The following is a 24952-nucleotide window of genomic DNA, read 5'->3' as shown; positions in this document are numbered from 1 at the left end:
CCCGACATGGGACTCCATCCCAGGTCTCCAGGATCATGCCCTAGGCTGAAGGCAGCACTAAACCGCTGAGCCACCGGGGCTGCCCCAGGACAATCTTTCTAAGAGGGAGAGCAAAAGAGCCAGGTGGAGCGAGGAAGAGCAGAGGGAGAGGGAGAGAATCCCAAGCAGGCTCCACACTCAGCATAGAGGCCCACGTGGGGCTAGGTCTCACGACCCTAAAATCAGGACCTGAGCCAAAATCAAGAGTCGGATGCTTAACTGATTGAGCCAGCCAGGCACCCCCAGGACAATCCTTAAATAGAAACTTGGTGCACCCAGTTCGCTTCTCTATTCTCCCCCCACCAGACTTCCCAGATGCCCAGTGGATGCCAACCTTGACCCCAAAGGTATACCATGTCATGAGCTCTCTAGATCCCCTTGCCTCACCCCTAATCCTACTCACCTCCACCCTCCAGCCACAGCGCACCTGATTTACCTCTTCAACACACCAGGCTCTCACCTCTCTCGCCTGTCAAGAATCCCATCTTTCACTCCCCCACCCACCCACCTTTCACTCCTGCCTGACCCTGTTCCTCTTGAAGGCTTCGGTTTAGATGTTACCTCCTCCAGGAAGCCTTCCTAGACACCCTCTGCTGGGTAAGGGGCCTCCTCTGGGCTTTCACACCACCCTCTACTTCCTCCACTGAAACACTGATCTCCTGGTTTGTAACTCCTGCCTCCTCTACCAGGCCATGAACTCTGTGAGAGTGGGCCTGAGAAGCATCTCTCTTACCATGGGCCAACCATCTAGGTTTGCCTGGGACTGAGGGGTCCCCAGGATGCTCAGACTGGAAAATCCAGACAAACCAAACCCAGCTGATCGCTCAAACTGTATTCTTGAGGCTTTACAGAGTCTAGTCCAAAGTAAGCCCAATTCTCATTTGTTGATAGAATGGGGACTAAGAGATTTACATATGTTTCCTAAATGGATGGATGAAGTTCATCATCAAGGAGTTAATAATCCAAAACCATCAGCCAGACTTCTGGAAGGCCCTGAAAGACCTCAACCCCATTGCATTCTGCTCCAAGCTCCAAGGTCCTATAAAATTCATAGTGTTTCTGCTCTCTAGCAAGGGCCCAGATTCAAGATCAGGATCCAGGCCCACCCTCCTGTCTGTAAAGAAAGGGAGGTCAAGGCCATGGGCAAACAGCCAGGATGGCAAGTCCAAAGACCTAATTCTTCTGGACCGAAAGGCCAGCCCACCCTGGGCAGCACTCAGCTGCCCCACCTCAGGGCCCCAGCTCCTTATTCTTACACTGCCCCAGCCCTGTTATCTGACCCTCCATCTAGGACAGCTTATCTCCCTGTCTTTGGGTAGCCTGCAAAACTAGAAACTTAAAAATGCTTCTCGGGTGTTATTTTTCTCTTTCTTTCGTATTTTCTTTCTTTCGTTCTTTCTTTCTTTCTTTCTTTTTTTAACTTTTTTCTGGGGCAATCAACCCTCCATCCTTATCACATTCTGAAAAAAGGGGCTAATCGTGTCCTCTAGCCAGGTGGCCTCTGTGTCAAGACAAAAGTTGTTTGGGCTGTTCCTGCACCTGTAAATTTGGAGCTCTAAGAGGCTTCTGGAGCACACAGGGGGCACACTCCACACCAGAAGTGATCTGTTGCACTGGAAGGGGAGGCTTAAAAGAAGATAGCAGAGGGGGTCCTCTGTAGATTAAGGGCAAAGGGGTATATTTCAGGTGGGGACCCCCCCAGATATAATTATCAGGGAGAGCACAGGGGATCTTCTCGTGGGACCCATGAAAACAAAACAAAGATGAACAGTTTGGTGAACTGTTACAATGAACACATGCTCACCTTCAGGGCAGGATATAGAACAAGCCCCTTCCAGGCCCCTTCCCGCCCCCCCCCCCAAGTAGCTGCCCCCTGACTACTGCAACCATTTTTCTCTTGCTTCACTTTACATGTTGACCTAAAGCAAGTAGGCATTCCTAAACACTCACGTTTAGCTTCTATTTCAAGCTTTTTCTAATGAGAATTAGATAGTGTATGATTTTGTATGTCTGCTTTGTTTGCTTGGCATTATTTTGTGCATGATCCATCCTTCTCCAGCATGTAGCTGCAGCTTGTTCCTTTTTACTGCTGTCTGCTACTCCACGGTGTGTTGGAACTTCCATTTACTTGTCTATTCTATCATAAAGGACATCCAGGTAGTTTTTGGTTTTCTCACTAGTGTGTTATTATATAAGTAGACACATATTATTACGTACATACAGTCATATAGTAGTCCTACCGGTTGAAGAAAGAGAGAATACCTACACAGATCTTGGTTATTGTTGAGTCTGTATCTCAGAGTGGAAGAGCAGATTAGAGGTGGTCTTAAGCCACTTCAGTAAATACTACCAGATGGTTTTCCAAAGCAGTTGTGCTAATTCATGCTCCCGCTGGCAGTGCTTGAGGGTCCTCAGACCTCCTTTTACATTTCAGTTATTAATCACAACCTTTTGCTGCACCATGTGGCAGGTTTGGAGTGTGAGCACGGGAAGGGAGCTCAATAGCTCCCTGACCCCACCCCACCCCACCCCCACCCCCAGCAGGCAGCCTGGTAGGGACAATACAGGGTAGTTAAAATCATGAACTCTGAAGAAATGATCCGGAGTTTGGAGCGCTCATGGCAAGAGAGATGTGACCTGGTCTAAGGGAGCTCCAGAGGAATTCTCAGAAGCGGCACTTCAGCCAAAATACAAAGGAGGAGTTGCAAATAATCCGGTGAAGGAAGGGTAGAGATGGAGAGAGAAATACATGCTGGCCAAGTGGCACAGCATGTGCAAAGGCCCAGAGGTAGAGGCAATAAGGTGAGTTCAAGGAGCTAGGAAGAGGTGCCTGGATGGCTCAGTCAGTTAAGCATCTGACTTTTGATTTTTGGCTCAGGTCATGATCTCAGGGTCATGAGATCAAGCCCCGCATAGGGCCCCATGCGTGTGGAGTCTGCTTATGGTTCTCCCTCTCTGTGGCATTTGGGTGGCTCAGTTGGTTAAGCATCCAGCTCTTGTGGTTTCAGCTCAGGTTATAATCCCAGGGTCATGAGAACAAGCCCTGCATCAGGCTCTGTGCTCAGCACAGAGTCAGCTTGAGATCCTCTTGCTTTCCCTCTATCCCTCTCCCCACTCACACATTCTAAAATAAATAAAATCTTTAAAAATATACAAAAAATTTTTTTAAAAAGATTCTCTGTCTTGAAAGAAAGAAAAAAAAGAAAAAGAGAGAGCTAGGGAAAAAAGGCCAAGAGAGTTAGATCTAGACTCCATGTTGCCAAGGGGCCCTGGCACAGAGTGGATACTCAGTAAGTACGTATAAGGAGCATGACCATCTCCCCAGGTTGCTAGGGCTATAGTTTTGCAGGAGAAGCTAAGCTTGGCTGAGTACCTACTATGTGCCCGACACCTCCTTAGGAGGCAGGAGCTACGAGGACACCCATGTTGCCAGTGAGAACACGGAGACTCAGAGAGGTACAGTGACCTGCCCTTAGTCACACAGCAGAGGGTGGGAGCCAGGATTGAATTCTCCCTCACCTGGAGGAATGGCCACTGAATTATCTTCTTAGCCTCTGCATATAAAGTTTTATATCAGGAAATCAATAGTGTGAAGCAGGAAATCAGAGAGAACATTAATAATCTCAGGCAGCAAAATGAATTCCTTCTAACCTGTCACTCTCACCAAATTCCATCCAATCCACAGAGCCTGTTACAAATGGTGCAGCTCAGAGTGAAAAGGTTCCTCCATGGCCAACCACAGCGATGCCAAAAGCACACTGCCCATGACCCAGGTTTCTAGAATAATGGGCTGGTATGTCTTCTGAGGTTATCCACAACATGAGCTCTGTTCGGTGAGGCCAGAACCAGCTCCACATCCCCCTCCCTGGCGACACCTGATGTTACAACATTGGCCTGAACGAACCCACAGACAAGCCTGCTTGGTCTGTCCTGTGTTTTAAGATCATCTGAATTAGGGAATCCCTGGGTGGCTCAGCGGTTTGGTGCCTGCCTTTGGCTCAGGGCACAATCCTGAAGACCCGGGATCGAGTGCCGCATCGGGCTCCCGGCATGGAGCCTGCTTCTCCCTCCTCCTGTGTCTCTGTCTCTCTCTCTCTCTCTCTCTCTCTCTCTCTCTCTCTCATAAATAAATAAATAAATAAATAAATAAATAAATAAATAAATAAAATCTTAAAAAAAAAAAGATCACCTGAATTGGTGGCCAACATTTATAAGGGGGTGAATTTTGCATAAAACCCTGGAATCCTATTGGAAACAATAATCGAAAAAGATGTGGGTACCCAGGACTCAGCACTCCCTGGTGACAGGGGCCAGGAATTAGAAGCAAGAGCCCTTATAGGCGAGGCACCTGGTCTCTGGTTCACTGAGGTCCCTCTGCTCAGTTTCCCTCCCATTGGACCTACTACCCTGGAAGGGTCCAGATATACCACCTCTCCCTGCCTCCTTTGAGGCATTACAGCTTTTAAAGCTGGTGTGGTGACACATGAGGTGGGGCTTGTTTGGGGACAGTGGCTTTCAACAACCAAAGCTGGAAGGTAAGTGATAGGTCCAAGGCTCACAGCAGGCAACAGGATGTCCAGGCTAAGCATTCTGGTCAGAGGTGTCTCCCGTCGCCCCAACTACTTGCAGAGCCCCAGCCTGGCTTCTATTAGCCGGTAACAATCACCAGCATGGCAGTGCTGAGGAGTCAGCACATCCTGAGCACCTGGCACACCTGGTCTCATTTCAGCCCCGCAGCACTGGTGCCAACTGGACAGCCTGCCAAGAGGTCATTTTAGTCTGACCAGTATTTGCTTCCCCTTCTTCAGTTAACTGGGTCCTGATTTTCCTTTGAGGACCAATCCCTCTCCCACTGTGGGTCTTGTGGCTCAGGAAGCTGCAGAGAGTATTCACCTGTCACAAGGCCCCAGGGATTATGTGACTTAGATTGGGTCCATAATGACTGGTTCCAAGAGGCCTGAAGGCTCAATTCCAGCACTTGCTGGAACTGGGCTTGCAGTTGGCATGATGGAGACATGGAGCTACTGATGGGCATCTGTGCCCAGAAAGAAAACAGCCAGAGCCAGTCTGAGTAGGAAGCCCACACAGAGAAAAGGAGAGTCAAAAAGCTATGAGGAAGGAAGAGAGAGCAGGAACACTGTCGAGCTCCTGGATCCAGCTACTCCTGAAGCCAGACTGCTAGTTACATGAGGCAATACATTGACAATAAGAGTGTAATGATATTTAAGGTGGATTTTGTGTGTCTTACAATCCAAAGAATCCTGTTGAATATAAATACTGTCATTAATTTCCATTTTATATACGTAACTGGAGGCTAAGGGGACTGAAATAAATTACCCAAAGTCACACAGCTGTGAATCGGTAGCACATGAATTGAGATTCACCCTAAACCTAAAGCAGTTAAGTCAGAAATCTTATAGGTCTCTTAATGGGCTGTCCCTGTGCCTGTAGGAGCTAAAAGTTGGGGGTTTTCGGAACAGCACATGTTCAGAGCTGCTGGTAGTATGCTGGGGAGGCCAGAAAGGAGGAAAGGAGGCTGCACTGAGATGAAATATATAATTATTATTTAAATCAGTTCAGATGCCATAAGGAGAAAAATCAAAGCTTTCCGTGGCATTTCCCCAGTGCCATTTTTAATTCTATCTTATCAAAACACGGCTGGGATTTGTTTTTCAAAAAGAAAGAACTCCTTTAATTTAAAAAAAATTCTCTAATAAAAGTTAAAATAGCCCACAGGCCATCAGGTGACAATGGAAGGAAGACGGGGCACTTCAGCAACTTAAAGCAGATTAAAAAACTAATTTGTTGACTCTTTTTTCCAAAGCTCACCTCTCCCTTGGAAGACCATGTGTTTTGCATAATGAGCCTGAATTCCTGAAATCACTGCTGTCTGCTCAGCTCCCTCTTTGTTGGGATTTCAATGGGCTCCCATCTCACGTGGGGGTGCTAGGTATTTTTCTTGTTGCTCCAACCAGGGTTTAATGGAATCATTTCACTCTCTTGCTTAAAATCTTTACAAGGTTTTCTACTGCCAGAAGGATAAAGGCCAGAACACATATGAGGCCCACGAGGCCCTGGGAATCGTCCATCTTCATTGTATACCAGTTTCCTCCCACCCACCCAAAAGCCCTAGTGTCCATGTCCTTGGTTCATGCCATTCTCCTTCCCACCCCAGGGCCTTTGCACATGCTGCTTCTGCTGTCTTCCCATTCTTCACCTGGGTAATCCTGCTTATCCTTCAAATACCAGCTGAATTTTTCTCTGTCTCAAGGTAGCCTTCCTTTCAAATGCCCTAACTTGTACCCTCCCAGTGTCAGACACTTCCCTTCCTGACAGTTACCCTGAGTTGCAATTATATGCAGGAGAGCATCTTGGTTTTTTTCTCCATTGTCTTCACAGGGCTTGCACGCAGTAAGCGCTCGTAAGAATTTTTTAACCAAACAAATGGGTGAACCTTGATGGATGTGAGGGCCTAATATCAGCATGCCATGGCTTCTCTCAACACCTGGACTTCCTTTACTGCACCCTAAGCCCCAACCCATTCTCTCACAGCTTGTGTAAAAATCTGTTTGCACATTCACCTTTGGGTGTGCATGACACCCTAGGCAATAGACCATGCTGTGCAGAGAACGGAGTATGGGCTCTAGGGTGGGACCCATGTTCAAATCCCAGCTCTGCTACTTTAGACTGTGCCTCTCTAGATGTGCTTTTTTCTTTTTTTCTTTTTCTTTCCTTTCCTTTCCCCTTTCCTTTTTCCTTTCCTTTCCTTTCCTTTCTCGTTCTTTCTTCTGGTTAGATGGCTTGTCAGTTGGGAGTCTCCTTCCAGGGCCAAGCACAGAACCTGGAAGCTCTGGTAGAAGGTAGGCACCCAATAAAGGAGTGCTGGCATAAATGAATGGATACCCAAGTATACTTCTGAATGGAAGAGAAAGCTCAAGTTCAAAGAGAAAACTGCCCAGAGATGCCCTGGCTGGTTTGAGGACGATGAAGAAATTGGCAAATTCATCCCTGGTCCCGACCAGAGGCCTATGGATACTTTGATGATGCTGGAAGGAATCTAAGTTATGCCCATTCGAGAAAACGTCTTCTGGCTTGGATGATCATCACTGTGTACTTAATATACGCAGGGCATTTCCTCACTGAGTCCCTGTAACCTGCCACGGCAAACATCATTGTTCCTGTTTTATAGGTGGGGAAATGGAGGCACAGTGAGTTCAAACAACTTCCTGAGGCTCACTCAGCTTGTGAGTGAGAGAGCTGCAGTGCGAACACAAGCCTATTCAACTGTGCAAGCCAAGGTCCCCACTCGTGAGTCAGACTGGAGTCAGGTAGGCCACTGGGCACGTATGAAGATGTCGCTGTACTTCTTGGAGGCTGTGGCACCTTCGAAGCTGGCTCGCCACTCAAGTCCATCCCAGCGCCCGGTGCTGGCGGGCCTTCCTGTGCACTAGCCACCCGATAGCCAGACCCCGCGTCCTAGTGCTCGTGCCAGCCTGGTTTCTGCAGGTGGCTGGCTCCCAGATGAGATCCACAAGATGGGAAGCAAACATCCCAGACACCAAGCGCGGACAGAGTGCTCTGGTGTTCAGCGGCCGCTTTAGCTCCTCCGTGGGTGTCCCCATTTTACAGATGAGAATACCGAGGCGAGAGAGGGGACCACTCGCTGTTGGTAAGTGGTTGGCATCTGAACCCAGATTTGCCTGCCTGCAAAGAAGGTTTATTTCTTGAGTGCCTACCATGCGCCAGATACTTTTCTAGGTACAGCAGGGTATCATTTACCCGACACCATAAGAAACAAGAGTTCTACGTAAGTGAATTTTCAGACACCTGAGGCATCAGACACAGAAACGCTGACCAGCTTAACCACGGGGATGGAAATATTTTATACAATGAATTATTCTTGACCCTTCGCCCTGCCTACTGAATGGGGTTCACCGGTTCTTAGCACCATCACAGAGCCCACAATGTTGCCGTCCTCTAATACCGCACCCTGCATCACACTGTTCTAGAATTGGTTGCATGGTTCTGTAATATTGAGAGGAGCAGAAGCTAATGGGATGAGGGGGGCACTTGATCCCTGTGCTAAATCCCCCCTAGGCTGTGACTCTTTTGTTTTCATGCTTATTATCAAGATTTTTCCTTTTATTTTTTTAAGTAAACTCTACCCCCAATGTGGGGCTTGAACCTATGACCCCAAGATCAAGAGTTGCCACGTTCTACCAAGTGAGCCAGCCGGGTGCCCCTCGTGCTTATTTTGATAACCTCTTCATCTGTACCCTTGTTCTCAGGCTGTGAGCTGTCGCTCCTGGCTGTAGTCACCATGCTTTCTCTACCATCCCATATAGGTCTGATTTGTTCATTCTGTAGGTTATAAAAGCCCAGGCTGTAAGTCAGGTTCCTGAGCTTATCAGAATAGTGTGCAAACTAAGAGTAAATAGGCTCTGAGTGAGAAATATTGACTCTTTCCTGATATGGACACTGTGGCAATTACATGGGATGACTTTTTTGTTCCGTTTTATGTATAGTTGAGGTTCTAGGACAAAAGGCCTGCAATCACGATGGTGATATGCTTAAAGCTTTACAGAAATGAAAGCAAGTCAGATTGATCCAGAAATTCTGGATTTTCTCCCTGTCCAAGAGGTAGGCATTCAAACTACAAAGAATCCAGGCCAGTGGCTTGTTGACTGACACCTTATCAGGGAGACACTGGGGCCATCTTGGCCCAATGGGGCTCACCTTGGGGACAGTCTAAGGGAAGGAGAAACACGAGTGATCTGCCATCCCCAGAAACTTCTCCATAGGTCATCATGGCAAATGTCGTGTGGCCCCAGCTTCCTGGAGGTTCCGGGACTGAATCCACAAAGTCAGAGCCCAGTGCACACTGCCCTTGTGCCCCAGACCCATGTGAGCTGCCTGCTGTTCACAGGCCTAGAAGGGGATTCTCTGGCTATCTGCAGTCATTCATGCCCACCCAGACTGTGGGCTCGCCCACAGACCCACACTGGCCATCCTGAGTGGGGAAGGAAAGGCACTTGCTCATGGCCACAAAGTCAATGGGTGGCAGAGTGGAGACCCAGATGCCTCACTTCCCATCCAGAGGCTCTTCTCTTCTCTTCCCTTCTCTGGGTCTCCATCTCCCCATCTCAGAATTCTCCTGGTTCACCAAGTCAGAGAGTCTCTGGAGGTGCTACCCTCTTCCTAACCCCCTGGATCCAAGCCTCACGCACCACCTGACCCAGTGATTCAGCCAAGCGCACTAACTTTTCGCTTCATCACTCTTGGCCAATGCCCAGGACCCTGGCTGGGCTTTCTAAGCTCAGAGGTCAGCAATTTTTTTTTCTGTGAAGGATATGATAGCAAATATTGTAGGTTGTGCAGGCCGTATGGACTCTGTCACAACTACTCAACTCTGCAGTTGTAACTGGAAAGCAGTCATAGACAATACATGAATGAATGGCTAACCCCATGTCCCAGTAAAACTTTATTTATAAGAGCAGACAGGGGACTAGACTTGGTCTGTGGGCCATAGTTTACCAAGCCCTGTTCTAAATCATTCCCAGCGGGGTCCAGCACCTCCTCTAGGAAAAAGGTAACTAACTTTTCCTGGTTTGCATGGGACTCTCCTGGTTTTAGCACTAAATCCTACAACCTGGGGCGCCTGGGTGGCTCAGTGGTTGAGCACCTGCATTTGGCTCAGGTCGTGATCCTGGGGTCTTGGAATTGAGTCCCACATCGGGCTCCCCGCAGGGAACCTGCTTCTCTGTCTGCCTATGTCTCTGCCTCTGTGTGTCTCCCATGAATAAATAAAAATATTTTTGTAAAAATTCCTGCATCTTGAAAAACCTCACAGTTTCGGACAAAACAAAATGGTTATCACCCTATCTGGGATCCCGTGACCCCTAGTTTCTCCCGTCTCAGTGTTAGTCTAGCTATGACATTCAACTGTCTCCTCCATAAGGAAGAGGAGAAAGAAAAAAAATAGGAGGCAGAAGGGCTCCTATGTGACTTCCCATGTGCCAGGCACTGTGTGAAGGGCTTGGTCAACATGACCCCCTTTGATCCTCCAACAGTCCAGGATGGTAGGGGTGAAGCCGCTCTCAGGAAGGGGTCAAGATTGGACTAGATCCCAGTCTAATCTGCCTCCTTCTTTCTCTCCAAACTGTAAGCTCCTGAGGACAGAATTGGGGTCTCTCACCTGAATAGCCTTAGTGTCCAGCACACGGTATGATAATTAGAAGGTTCTGAGCAAATACTGATCATCAGCCATCGCTCATGTTGAATGAATGAGCATGCCCATGAATGAATGAATGAGTGAACCATCCCTCAATCTGGACAAATACTTCCCATTTCTATGACATGATTATTTCCTGCCTATCCAAACTCCAGGTGAGGTAAGCAGAAAATGTCAAATATAGGTTATGCCATCATTTCTGTCAAAATACACCTGCTGGCACTGGGGAGGCAGTATGACAACATATTTAAAATGTGGTCTCTGAAGTCGGGTGATCCGGGTGCAAACCCCAGGTATGCCTCTTCTGGGGCGTGTGATGAGACCGGCCAACTCACCTATCTGAGCCTTACAGCTTACAACAGAAGACGGTGCCCACCTCTGAGGGCATGGGGCACGGAGTCAGCTAAGGCCTCCAAAAACATGTATACGTTATCATCACCCCTGCTGATGTTGGGATGAGCAGAAACAAGGTAGCGACAGGGGATATCCGGGCTGAGAAGTTTAAGTGTTCATTATGCAGCTCTGAACAAGCACCTGGGCCAAGCAGGAGATACATACGCATGCTGGTAACTGCATCAGCTAGCTAGAACCACAGCAATGGTGCATAACAAACACCCATAAAACCCCAGGAACGTACAAGAAGGAGCATTTCTCTCACTAAGCTGTTTGTGGCCAGCAGGAGCCTGACTGAGCTAGGCTGTTTATTGAGGTTTGGGCTCAGGGTAGTTGGACATATGTTCATTCTGGGGCCATGCTGAGTGGGTGGCAGCTGCCGTGGGGAAGCCCTTCCCCAACTCATGGCAGAAACAGGGCGCCCTCGAGACCTAAGCTGGGAACGAACCCACCATCACTTCTACCTCACACTAAAGACCAAAGCCAGTCAACATGGCCAAACCCAACATGAAGGAGCAGGGGCATAAACCCAGCCACCCCTTGAGTGAGGGAAATGGCAAAGTCTCCCAGCTAAGCGCAGGGGGGCATGCAGGAGGGAGGAACTGGGGTCAGTGGCGTCTCCACGACAATCACCAAACACCAGCCAACCCTTGGAAAGGGGGCCCCACTGGACCTGCCCCCCTCACCAGGTTCCTCTTCAGCCCCTCTGCCTCATCAGCGTGTGGTTCAAATCTACAAAAGACCCTGAGTGCTAGCAATGGCACTCCTTGGGGACCCCATCCCCATCTTCCCAACATCTGGACCTGCTCCGGGGAGCCATTAATCTCGGGCAATTTCTTTCCTCACTTGATTTGTTTATTTAAGGAAAACAAGTTGCTCCTAATTAGAAGCACTGCTGTCGAGATGTTCAGTGCGTCCTGGGCTGTCTATTTTCAGACCTTCTGCCTAAAATTATACCTGTGCTCTTAACATCTGTGAGCTTGTTCAGCAACTGTCCTGCGTGCAGGCTTTCGGTGAGAGAGGCTGGAGGTGCTGTGGGAGCCCAGGGGGCCGGGCCATGGGGGACACGGGCTTCAGAGCAAAGGCACTTGGAAAAATGCACACACAACATCCCCACCACCTATTCGGAGCTGGCACAGATCACCGAGGCAACACTTGGCGTGTGCACAGCACAAACACGGTCCTGACCCGAGCAGCGGGGTGAAGAGTGGCTTCAAAGGTTCCGAGAGGTTTTCTGTTGGGAAGCTCTCAGCTTACATCCACCCCACATGCTCTTACACCTCTGCTAAGGATACACAGACACACCTGTGGAAATGCACATGCACACACACACACACACGAGACACGCACAGAGGTTGCACTGCCCCACTGACAGGCAAACATGCTGCAGGCACATACACACTCAGAAACACACTCATGCGCAGGAGACATGCACAAAAGTTATACTGCAACTCCCACAAACACACATTCAGAGACACACGTACATGGAGTCACCCTCCAACGCGCACAGCAACCAACACACCAGATACCCATACTCAGAAACACGCACAATGAGACACAAGCAAGCATGCAGTGCTACACACAGGAATGCACACTCAGAGACACAGGCATGTATACAGAGATGCACAGGAAGTTTACCCTGCCATACACACAGGGATACACCCATAGAAGCACACATATATGTGGAGGTACTCACAGGGGTTACAAACATGTACACACACATACACAGAGATAAGGAGGTGTGCAATGCTATACATATGTGGGCACAAAGGTACACTGAAAAACGTGGAGGCTGTAAGCACATACCATAGGTTCATGCTCACAGCATTGCACACGCATGCAGGCACTCACACACACCCAGACACATGCAGACAGCACACACGGCTGCTCATGCAGGCACCCAGACAGGCTTGCCCAGCCTCTCAAACAGGTTTTGCCACCCAGACCGCCTCCCCCACCAGACACATGTGTGCCATAGTGCAGCCATGCACCTACCTGGTCACAGACACACATCCAACTCATATTCATCCGACTGTTCAATACTTGCAAGCGTGTATGTGTACCCACACTTGCTGTGACTCACACAGGCACACATTCCCTTGCAGACATGCACACACACACACACTCAGAAATCCACAGAGAAGCAATGCCACAAGTACACACCCAGATCGACACTCTTCACATGTGTACACACACACGCACATAAGGTTTCTATGTTCTGTCAGACATATGAACACGTGGGCACAGACCTGCGTGAGATGGCACTCATTTACACACAGGCACCTACACACGTCCACATCGTACGCCACCAAGAAAGCAAACTGTTCATGTTCTCAGAGTCCTAAAAGTCAAGCCCACAGGCCGAGCCAGCACCTGGCCTACTGCTTCTGCCCCAGTCCCTACCGCAAGCCCAGGTACTCACTCTGTGGCAGCCAAGATGAGGTCTGCCCTCCCCACCGGTGGGTTCCGCATGGACCCAGGGGACCCCTAGTTTGGGGAAGGACACAGAGGTCCCAAGCCTCAGAACCACTAGGAAATAAACAAGACCGACCAAAACTGCTGCCTTTCCCCATAATCTCAGCAACCATACTCCCTTACCCCAAACACGCACGCTCATGCGTGCACACATATACCCAGGCACGCATGCACGCACAGGCGCGCGTGTGTGCACACACACGGCACTTTCCCTAGCGCAGCTGTTCCTCTAGGGAACAACAGCTTCGCCCGTTCCAACAGCCTCAGCAGCCTGGGCGCCTGACGCCCAGACATACTGAACTTCTGGGCCCTGGGTCCCTGCACAGCTGCAAAGTTGAAGCCATGGAGACAGCTTACCTCCACCTTCTGTTGTCATGGCGACGCAGCAGCTGGGCGCATCAGGCCCTCCCTGACTGCCCTGAGCTCCTCTCTAGGAGCTGCTGGCCCAGCAGAGCTTTTATGAGGAAGCAGCAAGGGGGTGGGGACTGCAGGTGTCAGCTGATTGGAGAGAACAAGGGCCCCCGCGCCCCCCCCCCAAGGATCACCTGGTGCTCAGGTGGGACCGGGAGAGCTTCCCTGGGGAAACAGCACCACCTGCTCACACACAACACCCAAAAACACAGCCCTGCTGCTGCATGCCCAAGCCGGTGGAGACCCAGTCTTCACCGGACTCTATGGTAAGCACTTCCCATGCACCATCCCAGTCGGTACCCACCCCCCAACACTCTTCCTCCCAGGAACTGTGAGTTCCCCATCTTACGGAGGCCCACCGAGGTCTGGAGGGTGAAGTGACTGGTCAACCTCAGACACATCTGAGTCCCACGCCTCTCAAGCACTACACCACATTACAGGATTTTGAAGATCTCGTCAGTGATGATCGCACTGTGTCTGAGAAGTGCCTGAACTGGGACCTCTGAAGACATGTGAAATCTCTTCATTTTGCAGAAGCAGCCACCAGAGCCCAGAGAGGTCTAGTGATTCACACAGCACATTGCCAGCAGTCTCAAAGCTCAGTCTTCTGCCCCAGAGATGATGTTTCCCCAGGACATCACCAGCCTCTGACCTCAGGTCTCGGCAGCCTAGGGAAGCAGCTCCTAGCATGGCCCTACCCTCACACCCCAAGAACTGGCCCAGGACCACACAGCAATGCTAGTCCCCAGGGGCAGATGCTCAGCCCCAGCAGGACCAGCACACTATTTTCAAACTTCAAGTCACAGTCAGAAGCACTTTCACCGCCTGCCTTACTGACCAAGCAGTCCATCCAGATGACCCCAACCCTAGGCTGTAACCCCCCCCCCCCGGGGCAGCACGATGCTATCTAGGAGGCTGTGGCCACAGGGGTGACTCCAAAATGCTCCTCAGAGACCAGGTGGCTCTTTGGAGCCTGCTTTTCATTAGGAAGAAGAAGAATTCAGTCAAACTCATGCGCTATGTGCTGGGCTCTGCAGAGCCTCTAGGGACCTGGAATGGGTGAGGACTATCCACACCCTGAGCCACAGACCAAGACGCCCAGAGCCTCTATCCAACTGTCCACTCCAGCCCCTCTTTCTGCACAAAGTTTGTGCCTCCCCAGTGAATGATCTCCTCGAGTGGCCCAGGTAACTTCCCCCAAATCTTTTGCTCATCTCAGGAGCTGCAGGTGATGGGAGGTGATCCCCACCTCTGCTGCCGTCTCCGCCAAAGAAGTGAGTCGGCTCCTGTGATGACACTTGGGGCTGTGGGAAGGGCTTGGCCAGAGGCAGTCTGAGTGGGGGCCCGGCTCCGGTCATCTCTCCTCGTCCTGACACACGCAGAGACACACGCGGGAATGGGCTGAAGCAAGCCTGCAAAGCGCTCCCCACAAAGCCCGTCCCCTGGGCAGCCCTGGGAGCTGCCTCCAGACAACGCATGCACCCGAGGATCACCGCAACAAGCACCTCCTAAAGCCAACTCGAAAATATGACCGGCCCCTTCTCCTCCGGAACTCTGCCCTGGCGGAACAAGGGGAAATCGTGAATTACAGGGGCCCAGCGCCTTGCCCCCGGCCCAGCTCAGCCTCAGGAGCCTTGAGTGGCGGCCTGGGGGCACCCAGTGGGATGCCCGCAGGAAGGACGCTTGGATGAGCCGCAACATCCCATCCTGCGCCAGAGGAGAGAAAGTTTGTCATTCACCCGGCGCTGGGCTGTCCCCACTCCGGGCTCCGTCCTCACCGGGCTCTGCGCGCCGAGCCCCCAGCCTGCGGGGAGGCGGCGGGACCTGGGAGCCCGGGTCGGGCAGCGATCGCCGGGCAGCGGCTCCGCGCCCCCCCCCCCCCCCGGCGGCCCTCGCCCGGCCCCGCGCCTCCGCGCTCACCTGCGGTCCGCGGCCACTTGCCAACTCCGCCCGCCGAGCCCAGCAGGCGCCGGGGGCTCCGGGGGCTCCGGGGGCGCCTCCCCGGCCGCCGGGGCTGCAGCGGCACCCAGCGACGCGGAGCCCGGGCTTCCCTTCTGGCCGCCAGCCGCCTCCGCCGGGCCGGGGGGCGCGCTCTCCGGGCTGGTGCAGGGGGCGCCCCGCGCGCCGCCAGCGGCAAAGTGCAAGAGTGAGTGTGCGCCCCGGGCTGCAGCGCGCGGCGGCGGCCGGGCCGAGGAGGCGGTGGCGACGCCAGCCGGCGAGCCGGGGAGCGGGCGGCGGCGCCAAGGGGGAGCCCGGCTCCCGCGAGCCCGGCGCCCGGGCGGGCGGCACTGCGGGGGCCCCGCCGCCGCGACGAGGCCCCGCGCGGCCACCCGGCCCGGGGAGGTCGAGGCCCGGGGGCGCGGGCGCGGGCGGCCGCTGGGCGCCGGGCTCCGCGCCTCGCTCCCGCTCGCCTCCCGCGCGCCGCCTCGCTCCGCGCCCGACCTCCCTCTCCGGCCGAGCTCCCCGCGCCGCCGCCGCCGCCGCCGCCGCCGCCGCCGCCGCCGCCGCCGCCGCCGCCGCCGCCGCCGCCGCCGCCAGCAGCGCGCCTCGACCGGGCGCGCTCCTCGCGCGGAGCCACAGCGCGGCCGCCGCTTAACTCCTTGCGTGCCACCCGGCCCTCCCGCAGCCGCCCGCGCAGCCAGCCGCCCGGGCCTCGCTTTGCTCGTCTCTACAATGGGCTCGCAGACCCGCGTCCGGGGGAGGGGGGTGGCTTGCACAATTGACGGAGCCAACTGATTCTGCAAAGTGCCACGCCGCAGGCACTGAGGAAGCACCCAGTAAACGGCAGAGCATTTGCTGCCGCTGCTGCCGCTGCCGAGTTCAAGACACTGAGCACACGTTACCTTGCAAAGAGCAAACCCCTTTGGGGGGCAATTTGGTTTGTTGGTGTTGAGTTTGTCGTTTTAACAGGAAGTAGGTTTAAGCTGTGTAGCCTCGGGCTTGTCACTTACCCGCTCTCGCAGCCTGTTGCAGAAGATTCCTTCTGAGCTCGGTGACCTTGGATCTCAGCATCCCTTTGAACTTCTGCATCCTCATCTGTAAAGTGGGGACGATAGATATTGCCCACCTTGAGAGGATCTCCAGCAAACGTCGGGGAAGGGAGCTGCTCTCATGAGAGCCCCCATTGAGAGAGGGTGTCTCCTAAATGCCAGGCACCTATCCAGTGTAGTTTCTTTTTTTTTTTTTTTTTGATTTTTATTTATTTATGATAGTCATCAGAGAGAGAGAGAGAGGCAGAGACACAGGCAGAGGGAGAGGGAGAAGCAGGCTCCATGCACCGGGAGCCCGACGTGGGACTCGATCCCGGGTCTCCAGGATGGTGCCCTGGGCCAAAGGCAGGCGCCAAACCGCTGCGACACCCAGGGATCCCTCCAGTGTAGTTTCAAATACACCATCTCGTTAAGTCATGGAAACAACTCTAGAAGGCAGCTAGTTCCAATTCAATTTTTCAGATGAGAGATTTAGGGCCCCAGGAGGTGAAGTTCACCTGTGTTAGCACAGCTAAAAAGTATGGGAGCTAGACCCTGGGCCACCTGATTCCAAAACCTGTATCTGTTAAGCTTGGGGCTGAAGAAGAAACCCTAATGTGGCCTGATCTTTTTTTTAGGATGAACAACATGAATTCACATCTGCATTTCTTTACTTAGAGCACGTTATTTTCCCAATTATAAAAGACTTACCAAGGGACACCTTACCGAGTGGCTCAGTGGTTGAGAGTCTGCCTTTGGTTCACCCCTGATCCTGGGGTCCTGGGATTGAGTCCCACATTGGGCTCCCCACAGGGAGCCTGCCTCTCCCTTTGCCTATGTCTCTGCCTCTTTCTCTGTGTCTCCTGAATAAACAAAATCTTAAAAAAAAAAAAACTCTTGTCGAACGTAGGTATTTCAGAAAATACTGAAACATATGAAGGAAAGCAAATCAACTCTATTTCCATCACCCAGAAGTAATGATGATTAATTGATGTAATTTCCCCAATCTTTTTTCTATACCTACATGTAAAGGCAGTTGGCACAAACGGAATCATTCCTGGACACCATTCTGTATCAGGAGATTTGGAGGGTCTGGCACCCTTGCTAAGGCTGGACCCCCAGCTCCCCAGACCCCCAACAACCCCAGATCAGTCACCACACTGGTCCAATGGAGAGCCAACCAGGCTGCACATCTGTGCATCTCACCCAGTTATCATTGGACAAACCCTGCTCTGATGCTTTCCCTTCTCCCACTGTTTTTGTGTCTCCCTCTTAGAAAACCAAATCATTCCTTTGCTTGGGATACAGAGACCACTGATATCACACACATACTTTCCAGCCTGCCCAAACCCATCAGGAACAAGGCATTCCCAGCATGCCAGCCCCAGAGGGACAAAGGCAGTACCAGATCTTAAAGGTGCAGGCAATCTAGGTTCAAATCTGGGCTCTGCCCCAAGCAGCTGTCACCTCTCTGAGCCTCTGTTTCACGTCTATAACATGCGGCATAAAGAACACCAACCCTCTGCAGTCGTTGTGAGGATTACATGAGATAAAGACAAGTAAATGCTGAATTAATGGCAGCTGTTGCTTTTTATCAGTGAGGAGAAGTGATCTGAATGACCCTAATACTGGTTGCCAATAATTGAGTTGAGTTCTTGCTAAGTGCCAGGCATGGTGTGCATGAATTCTTAACAACTTTGGGTGGTAGGTATTAGGAATTTAGAGACAAGGAAACTGAGGCTCAGAGAGATGAAATCCTTTGTCCAAGGGTACATGGCAAGCTCATGGCAGAGTGAGCTTGGATTAGATCTCAGCTCGTCTTGCCCCTGCCCACCCAGTTGCCAGCACAATTGCAAATGGTAGACTTGGCACCTTTCCTAAGTCCTCCTCATCCCTCTCCAGCTCAGAACCCTCTTGCTCTGTCTGGGGGACAAATGTCCTCCTGGGAGAGATGTAGGGGCTGATACTTAACTTGGCCAAGGAGCCCACTGCAAGGTGGTGGGGGTCTGAGGACAGTGCCAGTGGTTTCCATCTACCCCCATCCCTTCCACCGCAGCCCACTTCTCCCCGCCCATCCCTAAACCTGGTCAGGAATAGGCAGTGAGCTTGTGGACAAGTGGGAAGAGCCCCAGGCTTGGAATCAGGCAACTAAAATTCAAGCACTTGTCAAGTGCTGTGGGTGGGTCACTCACCCTTCAGAGTCAACCTCATCATCCATGAAAGGACTAATAACATCCTCCCTGATTACTCCTAGGGTTGTTGGGGGAAAATATGGATTGGAAAAACACCTTGAGAGTGGCACAATCTGTAAACACACAACCGTAACATCAGAATCGTTGCAGGCATCATCATACAAGCACGTGAGAACACAGCATCGTGGCATTTTGTAGCAGTGAAAACTGGGGCCTCTGGAGACAGGTTTGTTCTCCCCCGTATGATGTCCAGTTGACACAAACCATTTCTTGAAAGAAGCACCTTTCCCCTCACTGTTCCCTGGGGCCACCATGTGGGTAGAGGGGAGCTGGTTCTGCTTTTTCCTCTGCCTAATTCCTGGGGTTGTCAGGGCTCGTTCCCAACATTGTTTTAGCCCCATTGCTGGCCTTTGAAACCAAGGGATTATGATTAGCTATAAAAGGTAAGTAGTAAAAATGTAGGATTTTTGTCTAACACACACACACACACACAGAGTCAATTTTGGCAGGAAGGGACAAGTCCCCTTCCTCTAGACCCAACCATTGGACAAACTCTAATTTCTGCCGAGGACTTTCTCTGCTCACCCTTTAGCCTGGCCATCATTTGTGTATCGGGTTCCTGAAAAAAGCCTCTTCTTTTCTCTGCACCTTCTATTTCAGCTAGAATCTAACCATTTTGGGCCCAAGTCTGTGGCAGGACTCATGGAGGAAAGCGAAGAGACAAAGTAATCTTTGAAATGAATTACAAAGACCAAAACAGTAATGTAAGGGAATTTCAGTGCACAACATCAGGTAACACCTCCAAGCTGCGTTCGTAGAACAAGTCACTAACCAATACATCACTGTCCCTTGAACCACAGTGTCTAAAAATAGGATTTGCTCTAATTTCCTGAGTAGCAGGTGTAGATGGAGAGTGTTAGAGTAGTGAGCGGGCTGTGTCAGGTGGTAAGTAACTTCCCCTTCATGCTATTTTTCTAATGTAGAAAGGAAGGGACTTGCCTCCAGAAATGTCAGGCAATTCCTAACAGAGCTCAGAGGGTTAAATGAAAGATGCTGGAGTCGGCCAGATCTGGGATGAAGCCCCAGCCCTGCTACCACCCTCCTTGGTGGCCTTGGGTAAATTAAGTAACCTCTCTGGGCCTCCATCTTCTAAAAGCTGGAGAACAGTAGTTCCAACCTAAGGAGGATCTGCATGTATTAAATGATAGTCATATAAAGACTGTGTACCACAGTGCCACCTGCACATGTATTACTCCCATGAGCCATGACCTCTTATTATAAGGGTTCTAGATGGAGAGGACAAATCCACAGCAAAGTATGGATGCCACTCATTCAGGGCTCCAGACAGAATTTCAGAATTCAAGCCTGTGTGGGTTTCCCAGAATCTGATTTTTTTTTTAAGCCACTGAATAACTGACTCACACATTGCTGTTAATGTGTGGAAGAAAGAGTAAGATTGAGAAAAGGGGACCGCAAAGGTCACTGTGACTTTGTACGAGGTGCTAATACACAGTGGGGGAGGTCCTTTCATTGCAAGGAGTTTGGGCATGCTGCCCAGGATGGGCTGGTCACTCCCTCCACCATCCTGCATTTCTGTTTTCTGCGTGGAATCTCTCTCTGCTCCCTGGCCCCTCCATTCAGAGCCCTTTTGTGAGTTCCCCTCATTCCTCCATCCTGTCTGATGGTGGCTGGCCTGCCATACAGACTCGCAGAGTCCAAGAGCTGTGTCTTTCAGCGATTCCTCTATCTCTGGCACTCAACACAGTGCTGGGCACCTTGTAGGCTGTCTTAGTCCACTTGGCCTTCCATAACAAAAATACCAAATCTGGGGGCACCTGGGTAGCTCAGTGGTTGAGCATCTGCCTTTTGCTCAGGGTGTGATCGTGGGGTCCTGGGATCGAGTTCCACATTGGGCTCCCCGTGGGGAGCCTGCCTCTCCCTCTGCCTATGTCTGTGTTGTGAATAAATAAATAAAATCTTTAAAAACAACAACAACAAAAATACCAAAGACTGGGGGCACCTGGGTGGCTCAGTGGTTGAGCATCTGCTTTGGCTCAGGTCTGAGTCCTGCATCACACTCCCAACAGGGAGCCTGCTTCTCCCCCTGCCTGTGTCTCTGCCTCTCTCTGTGTCTCTCATGAATAAATAAGTAAAATCTTACCAAAGACTGGGTGTCTTATGAGCAACAGAAGTTTATTTCTCACAGTTCTGGGGGCTGGGAAATCCAAGATGAAGGCACCAGCAGAGACTCAGGGTTTGGGGAGAGCCCACTTCTTGGTTCGCAGACAGCCAGTTTCTTGCTGTGTCCTCTTCATGCAGAAGGGGCCGAAGGATTCCTCTGCGGGTCTCTTTTGTAAGGACAAGTATCTCATTCATAAGGGCTCCACCCGGATAACCTACTCACCCCCCCCCACAGGCCTCACCTGCTCATAGTAGCACATTTGAGATTAGGTTTCAGTGTATGAATTTTGGAGGGACACGTTCGGCCTACAGCGTAGGTGCTCTGAAAAAAAATTGATGAATTAATAAAACTGTCCAGTACTACCGCAGATATGTCCAGATTAAAAGAAAACCTGGTATGACCAGGAGAATTCACCCATTAAAAATGTAGTGAAAGAGGCAAAGGTCCATAAAAGTAGAAGAATGTATACTGCAGTCATTTTTAATGGCAGGACGCTGGAAAGAATCTGAATGCCCAACAACAGGAGAACGGAGAGATCAATTCTAGTGTATTCTTAAAGGGAAGGTACCACACAGCAGTGAAAATTAATGAACTAGAACTCTATAAATTAGCTTAGATAAATCTCAAAAATTATAGCATTGAGTAAAAACATAAAATTTTTTTTTATTTATTTATGATAGTCACAGAGAGAGAGAGAGAGAGAGAGAGAGAGAGGCAGAGACACAGGCAGAGGGAGAAGCAGGCTCCATGCACCGGGAGCCCGACGTGGGATTCGATCCCGGGTCTCCAGGATCGCGCCCTGGGCCAAAGGCAGGCGCCAAACCGCTGCGCCACCCAGGGATCCCTAAAATTTTTTTAAAAAGCTAGCTGTGAAATAAATATGCTAGTTGCAAAAGGACATATACATGATAATACTAATTAATAAAGTTTAAAACCATACGAAAAACAGTTCAGCATGTTTTCGTGAGCACATACATGTAGAGTAAAAGCATAGAAATGGTGAACACCAAGTTCAGGAGAGAGGTTATTGCTGGGGGGCGGGGGGCGGGTGGTTTCGAAGATTCCTGAGAGCTTTAATTGTGTTTTTAATAATCTATTTCTGATGCAGTTTGGTAGATACATATAAGTTTTATGGTTTTCTGAACTTTTTTTTTTGTACGCCTGAAATATTTTATTAAAGAAAAAAAACCTGAGGTAGCAGCTGAGACAGAAGGCCTAATTCCTACCCCTGTTTGGGTATTTGCTCTGTGTCTCGAGTAAGGGATTTAATCTCTCTGAGCTTCAATTTACTCAACATTACAATAGGGATAATAAATCTTGGAAGATTAAATGACATCATGGGTATAAGTTGTTTAAAGCAATGGAAGCACTCAACAAATGATAACTGACTGAGCCTGCCAGGGACCCCCAAGATCAGCCATTTCTAACCTGTCTTCACAGATGAAACCCCCAAGACCAGAGAGGTTGGGTACGTTGTCTGAGGCTGTGGGGTGTGTAGAAGGTAGCACCAAGGATGGGAGGTGTGTGGAGGGCCCACTCTGGGTAAGGCCCTGTGTGGGGCTTCCGCTCCAAAGCACTTCCCACAAAACCTGCAGAAACCCTCATTTCCTTCCAGGGAAACAGCGATAGTCATATGGGTCACCTGCTAAACCAGGGACACAGAACCCAGAGGCAGCGAGATGGAACCTAATGTGGCTTTACCCTTTCCCTTCCTGACCCCAAGACCTATTTTTGTCACCATGAAAGAGATCAAGAAGAATAATGTTCTAAGGGCATCACTTTCTATTTTACATTTTTTAGATAGTAAAAAAATCTGATGCCTGACACACATAGGCATAGATCTTCACAAAAATACACAAACCTGAATGTACTATTTGTAATAGCCCCAATCTGGAGACAACTCAAATGTCCATCAGTGGAAGAATGGAGAGCATGGCGTTCATTCAACAAGATAGTATCCAGTAAAGAGAGTGAACATGCTATTGTCACCACGACCACACAGATGAATGTCACAAACAGTGTGAGCCAGACCCAAAGTTGCTGTCTGCTGCTATTTATATAAAGTTCAACAATCACAAAACTAACCAGGATGCTAGATGTCAGAATAGTGGTTATGCTTCAGTGAAGGTTGGAAGCGGGCTGAGGGGGGCTTCCGGGGACTGGTGGTGTCCCTTCTGTTGATCTGGGTCTTGGTTTCAAGGGTGTGTTCTTTGTGAAAATGTATAAGCTATACATGTATTGTTTACACACTTATAGTCATATATTACATTTCAAGTAAAATGTTGTTTAATGTAAAAAAATTTGCCAAATGCAGTATTTTAACCTTTATTAGTTACTGATACTTATGCTCATCACGGACGCAGTCATATAATATAGAGGGCGACTGTGGGCCTCTAAATTATCAACCTCTCCTAAGCCTCGACCTTGAACGTACCAGCTGAAACCAGCTTTCATTTCAGGCTCACTGAAAGGGGGATTGTCCACCGAGGACCCAGCCAGGTGGAGACAAGGGCCATTACTCACGACATCTGATCCAGAGAGACAGGCAAATTATCTGATTTGGCAGTTTCCTGGGATCAGATGACCCAGATAATGGTCAAACCGCCACGGAGACCCACACATCCCAGCCCAAATACCCACGAGGTGGACCCTTCTCCTGGAGCCATATGTGTGGGTAGAGTGGAGAGAGGCCTGTGCCACCCCAGGGTCTCATTTCTGCAAGAGGAATGGTAAGAGCCCTCTGAGAGTCTGCAGAGGCCCCAGCAAGGTAAAGCTGATCTGGCCCCTGCGGGGCTCCAGGCAGGTCCCCTTCTGGTCCTGTGCTTAGGCTCTCTCACGGACTCAGCTCTGAGCCATCGGATGAAGCTTATCTCATTTAATCTAGCAGCCCTAGGAAGGAATATCATGACTCCCATTTTCGGCCAAGGAAACAGGCAGAGGGGGTTTAATGAGCCTCCCAGGTCTGAACACCAGGGGTGCTATTTCCCATTTCTTACCCCAGTGACTCACCTGTGGGCATCACTGTGAGCCTCAGCACCATGGGATGCTCGATGAGTTCAGGTCCTCTGCCAGGGAGACACGCAGATGGCATTAGGAGCGCATGGGTTTGATGGTGGAAATCAATGCAGAGGCGGAAGAGAGGAAGCAAGATTGGACAGGAAGAGCCTTAGGGCTAGATGCAGGTCTGCTACCTGGGAAAGTCCAGAGGAAGGAAGGAGGTCTGTGGAGGGAGATCCTCGGGCCATGGCTTAGCTCCGAGACACGAATATCATCTTGAGTGGACCTTTACGTCCATGGAAAGAATCATATTCAACATTCATAGACACATGTCTCACAGAGAAGGGTAGCACGAGGCAAAACCTATCTTATAACATCATTGCCTGGGTATTGGGTTATCTGTGCTCCAAGCCTACCTCCATGGGGCCAGGATCCGTATCTTATTTGTAAGTTGCTAGCCCTGGGCCAGGAGCTGACACATCATAAGGACTCAATAAATGCACATGTCTGATCCCAAACTGGAGGCAAATCCGTGTGACCATGTGCCACATGCACTAGTAGATTTAACCCCCCACAACGGCCCATGTGGGCAGTACTGTTCCCACCCTCCAAATGGAGAAACTGAGGCCCACCACGGTGAGGCAACTTTCCTGAACTTGCAGAACCTGGAGGTTTCAGGCCTCGGTTGTCCTGGCTCTACACTGGGATTTTTCCACTGGGACGTGTCTGTCAGGCCCGGCAAAACAAATGAGTCCAAGATGCAGTCTAAAATGTAGCCCAATGCCCTCATTCTCCCCAGAGACTCCTGCCTGGCCTCCAAGGAAATGCTCTTGAAAACCAATCTCTTCTGGGATGTTCCAGCTTAGACACATGAGTGTCCTGGGAGGAGAGAGAGCCAGGAGCTTGTGGGCTGAAGGATTTTGACCTTGGAGTTCAGGAGAAGTCAGCCTGCCCTGGTTACAGAGGTGCCCCATTGAAGCTTCAGTGTTTTGAATGTCCTTTCTTTCCCATGTCTTGCATGTTCAAGCTTTTTCCATGCAAATAAACTCAGGAGTCACACCCA

At 50.6% G+C, this 24952-nt stretch overlaps 1 protein-coding gene across 1 annotated transcript in view; it reads right to left on the bottom strand.

Moving 5' to 3' along the window:
• WSCD2 (WSC domain containing 2) overlaps positions 1-15736 on the bottom strand; it is a 118675-nt gene extending 102939 nt beyond the window's left edge. Inside the window, exon 1 of the mRNA XM_055322692.1 lies at positions 15470-15736. The gene's annotated coding sequence lies outside the window, so the exon portion shown is untranslated. The remainder of the gene's footprint in view (positions 1-15469) is intronic.
• Positions 15737-24952: the final 9216 nt, after the last annotated feature.

This window comes from Nyctereutes procyonoides, unplaced genomic scaffold, assembly GCF_905146905.1.
Source record: "Nyctereutes procyonoides isolate TBG_1078 unplaced genomic scaffold, NYPRO_anot_genome, whole genome shotgun sequence".
NCBI lineage: Eukaryota > Metazoa > Chordata > Mammalia > Carnivora > Canidae > Nyctereutes > Nyctereutes procyonoides.
This window is presented reverse-complemented; position numbering and strand designations above follow the sequence as displayed.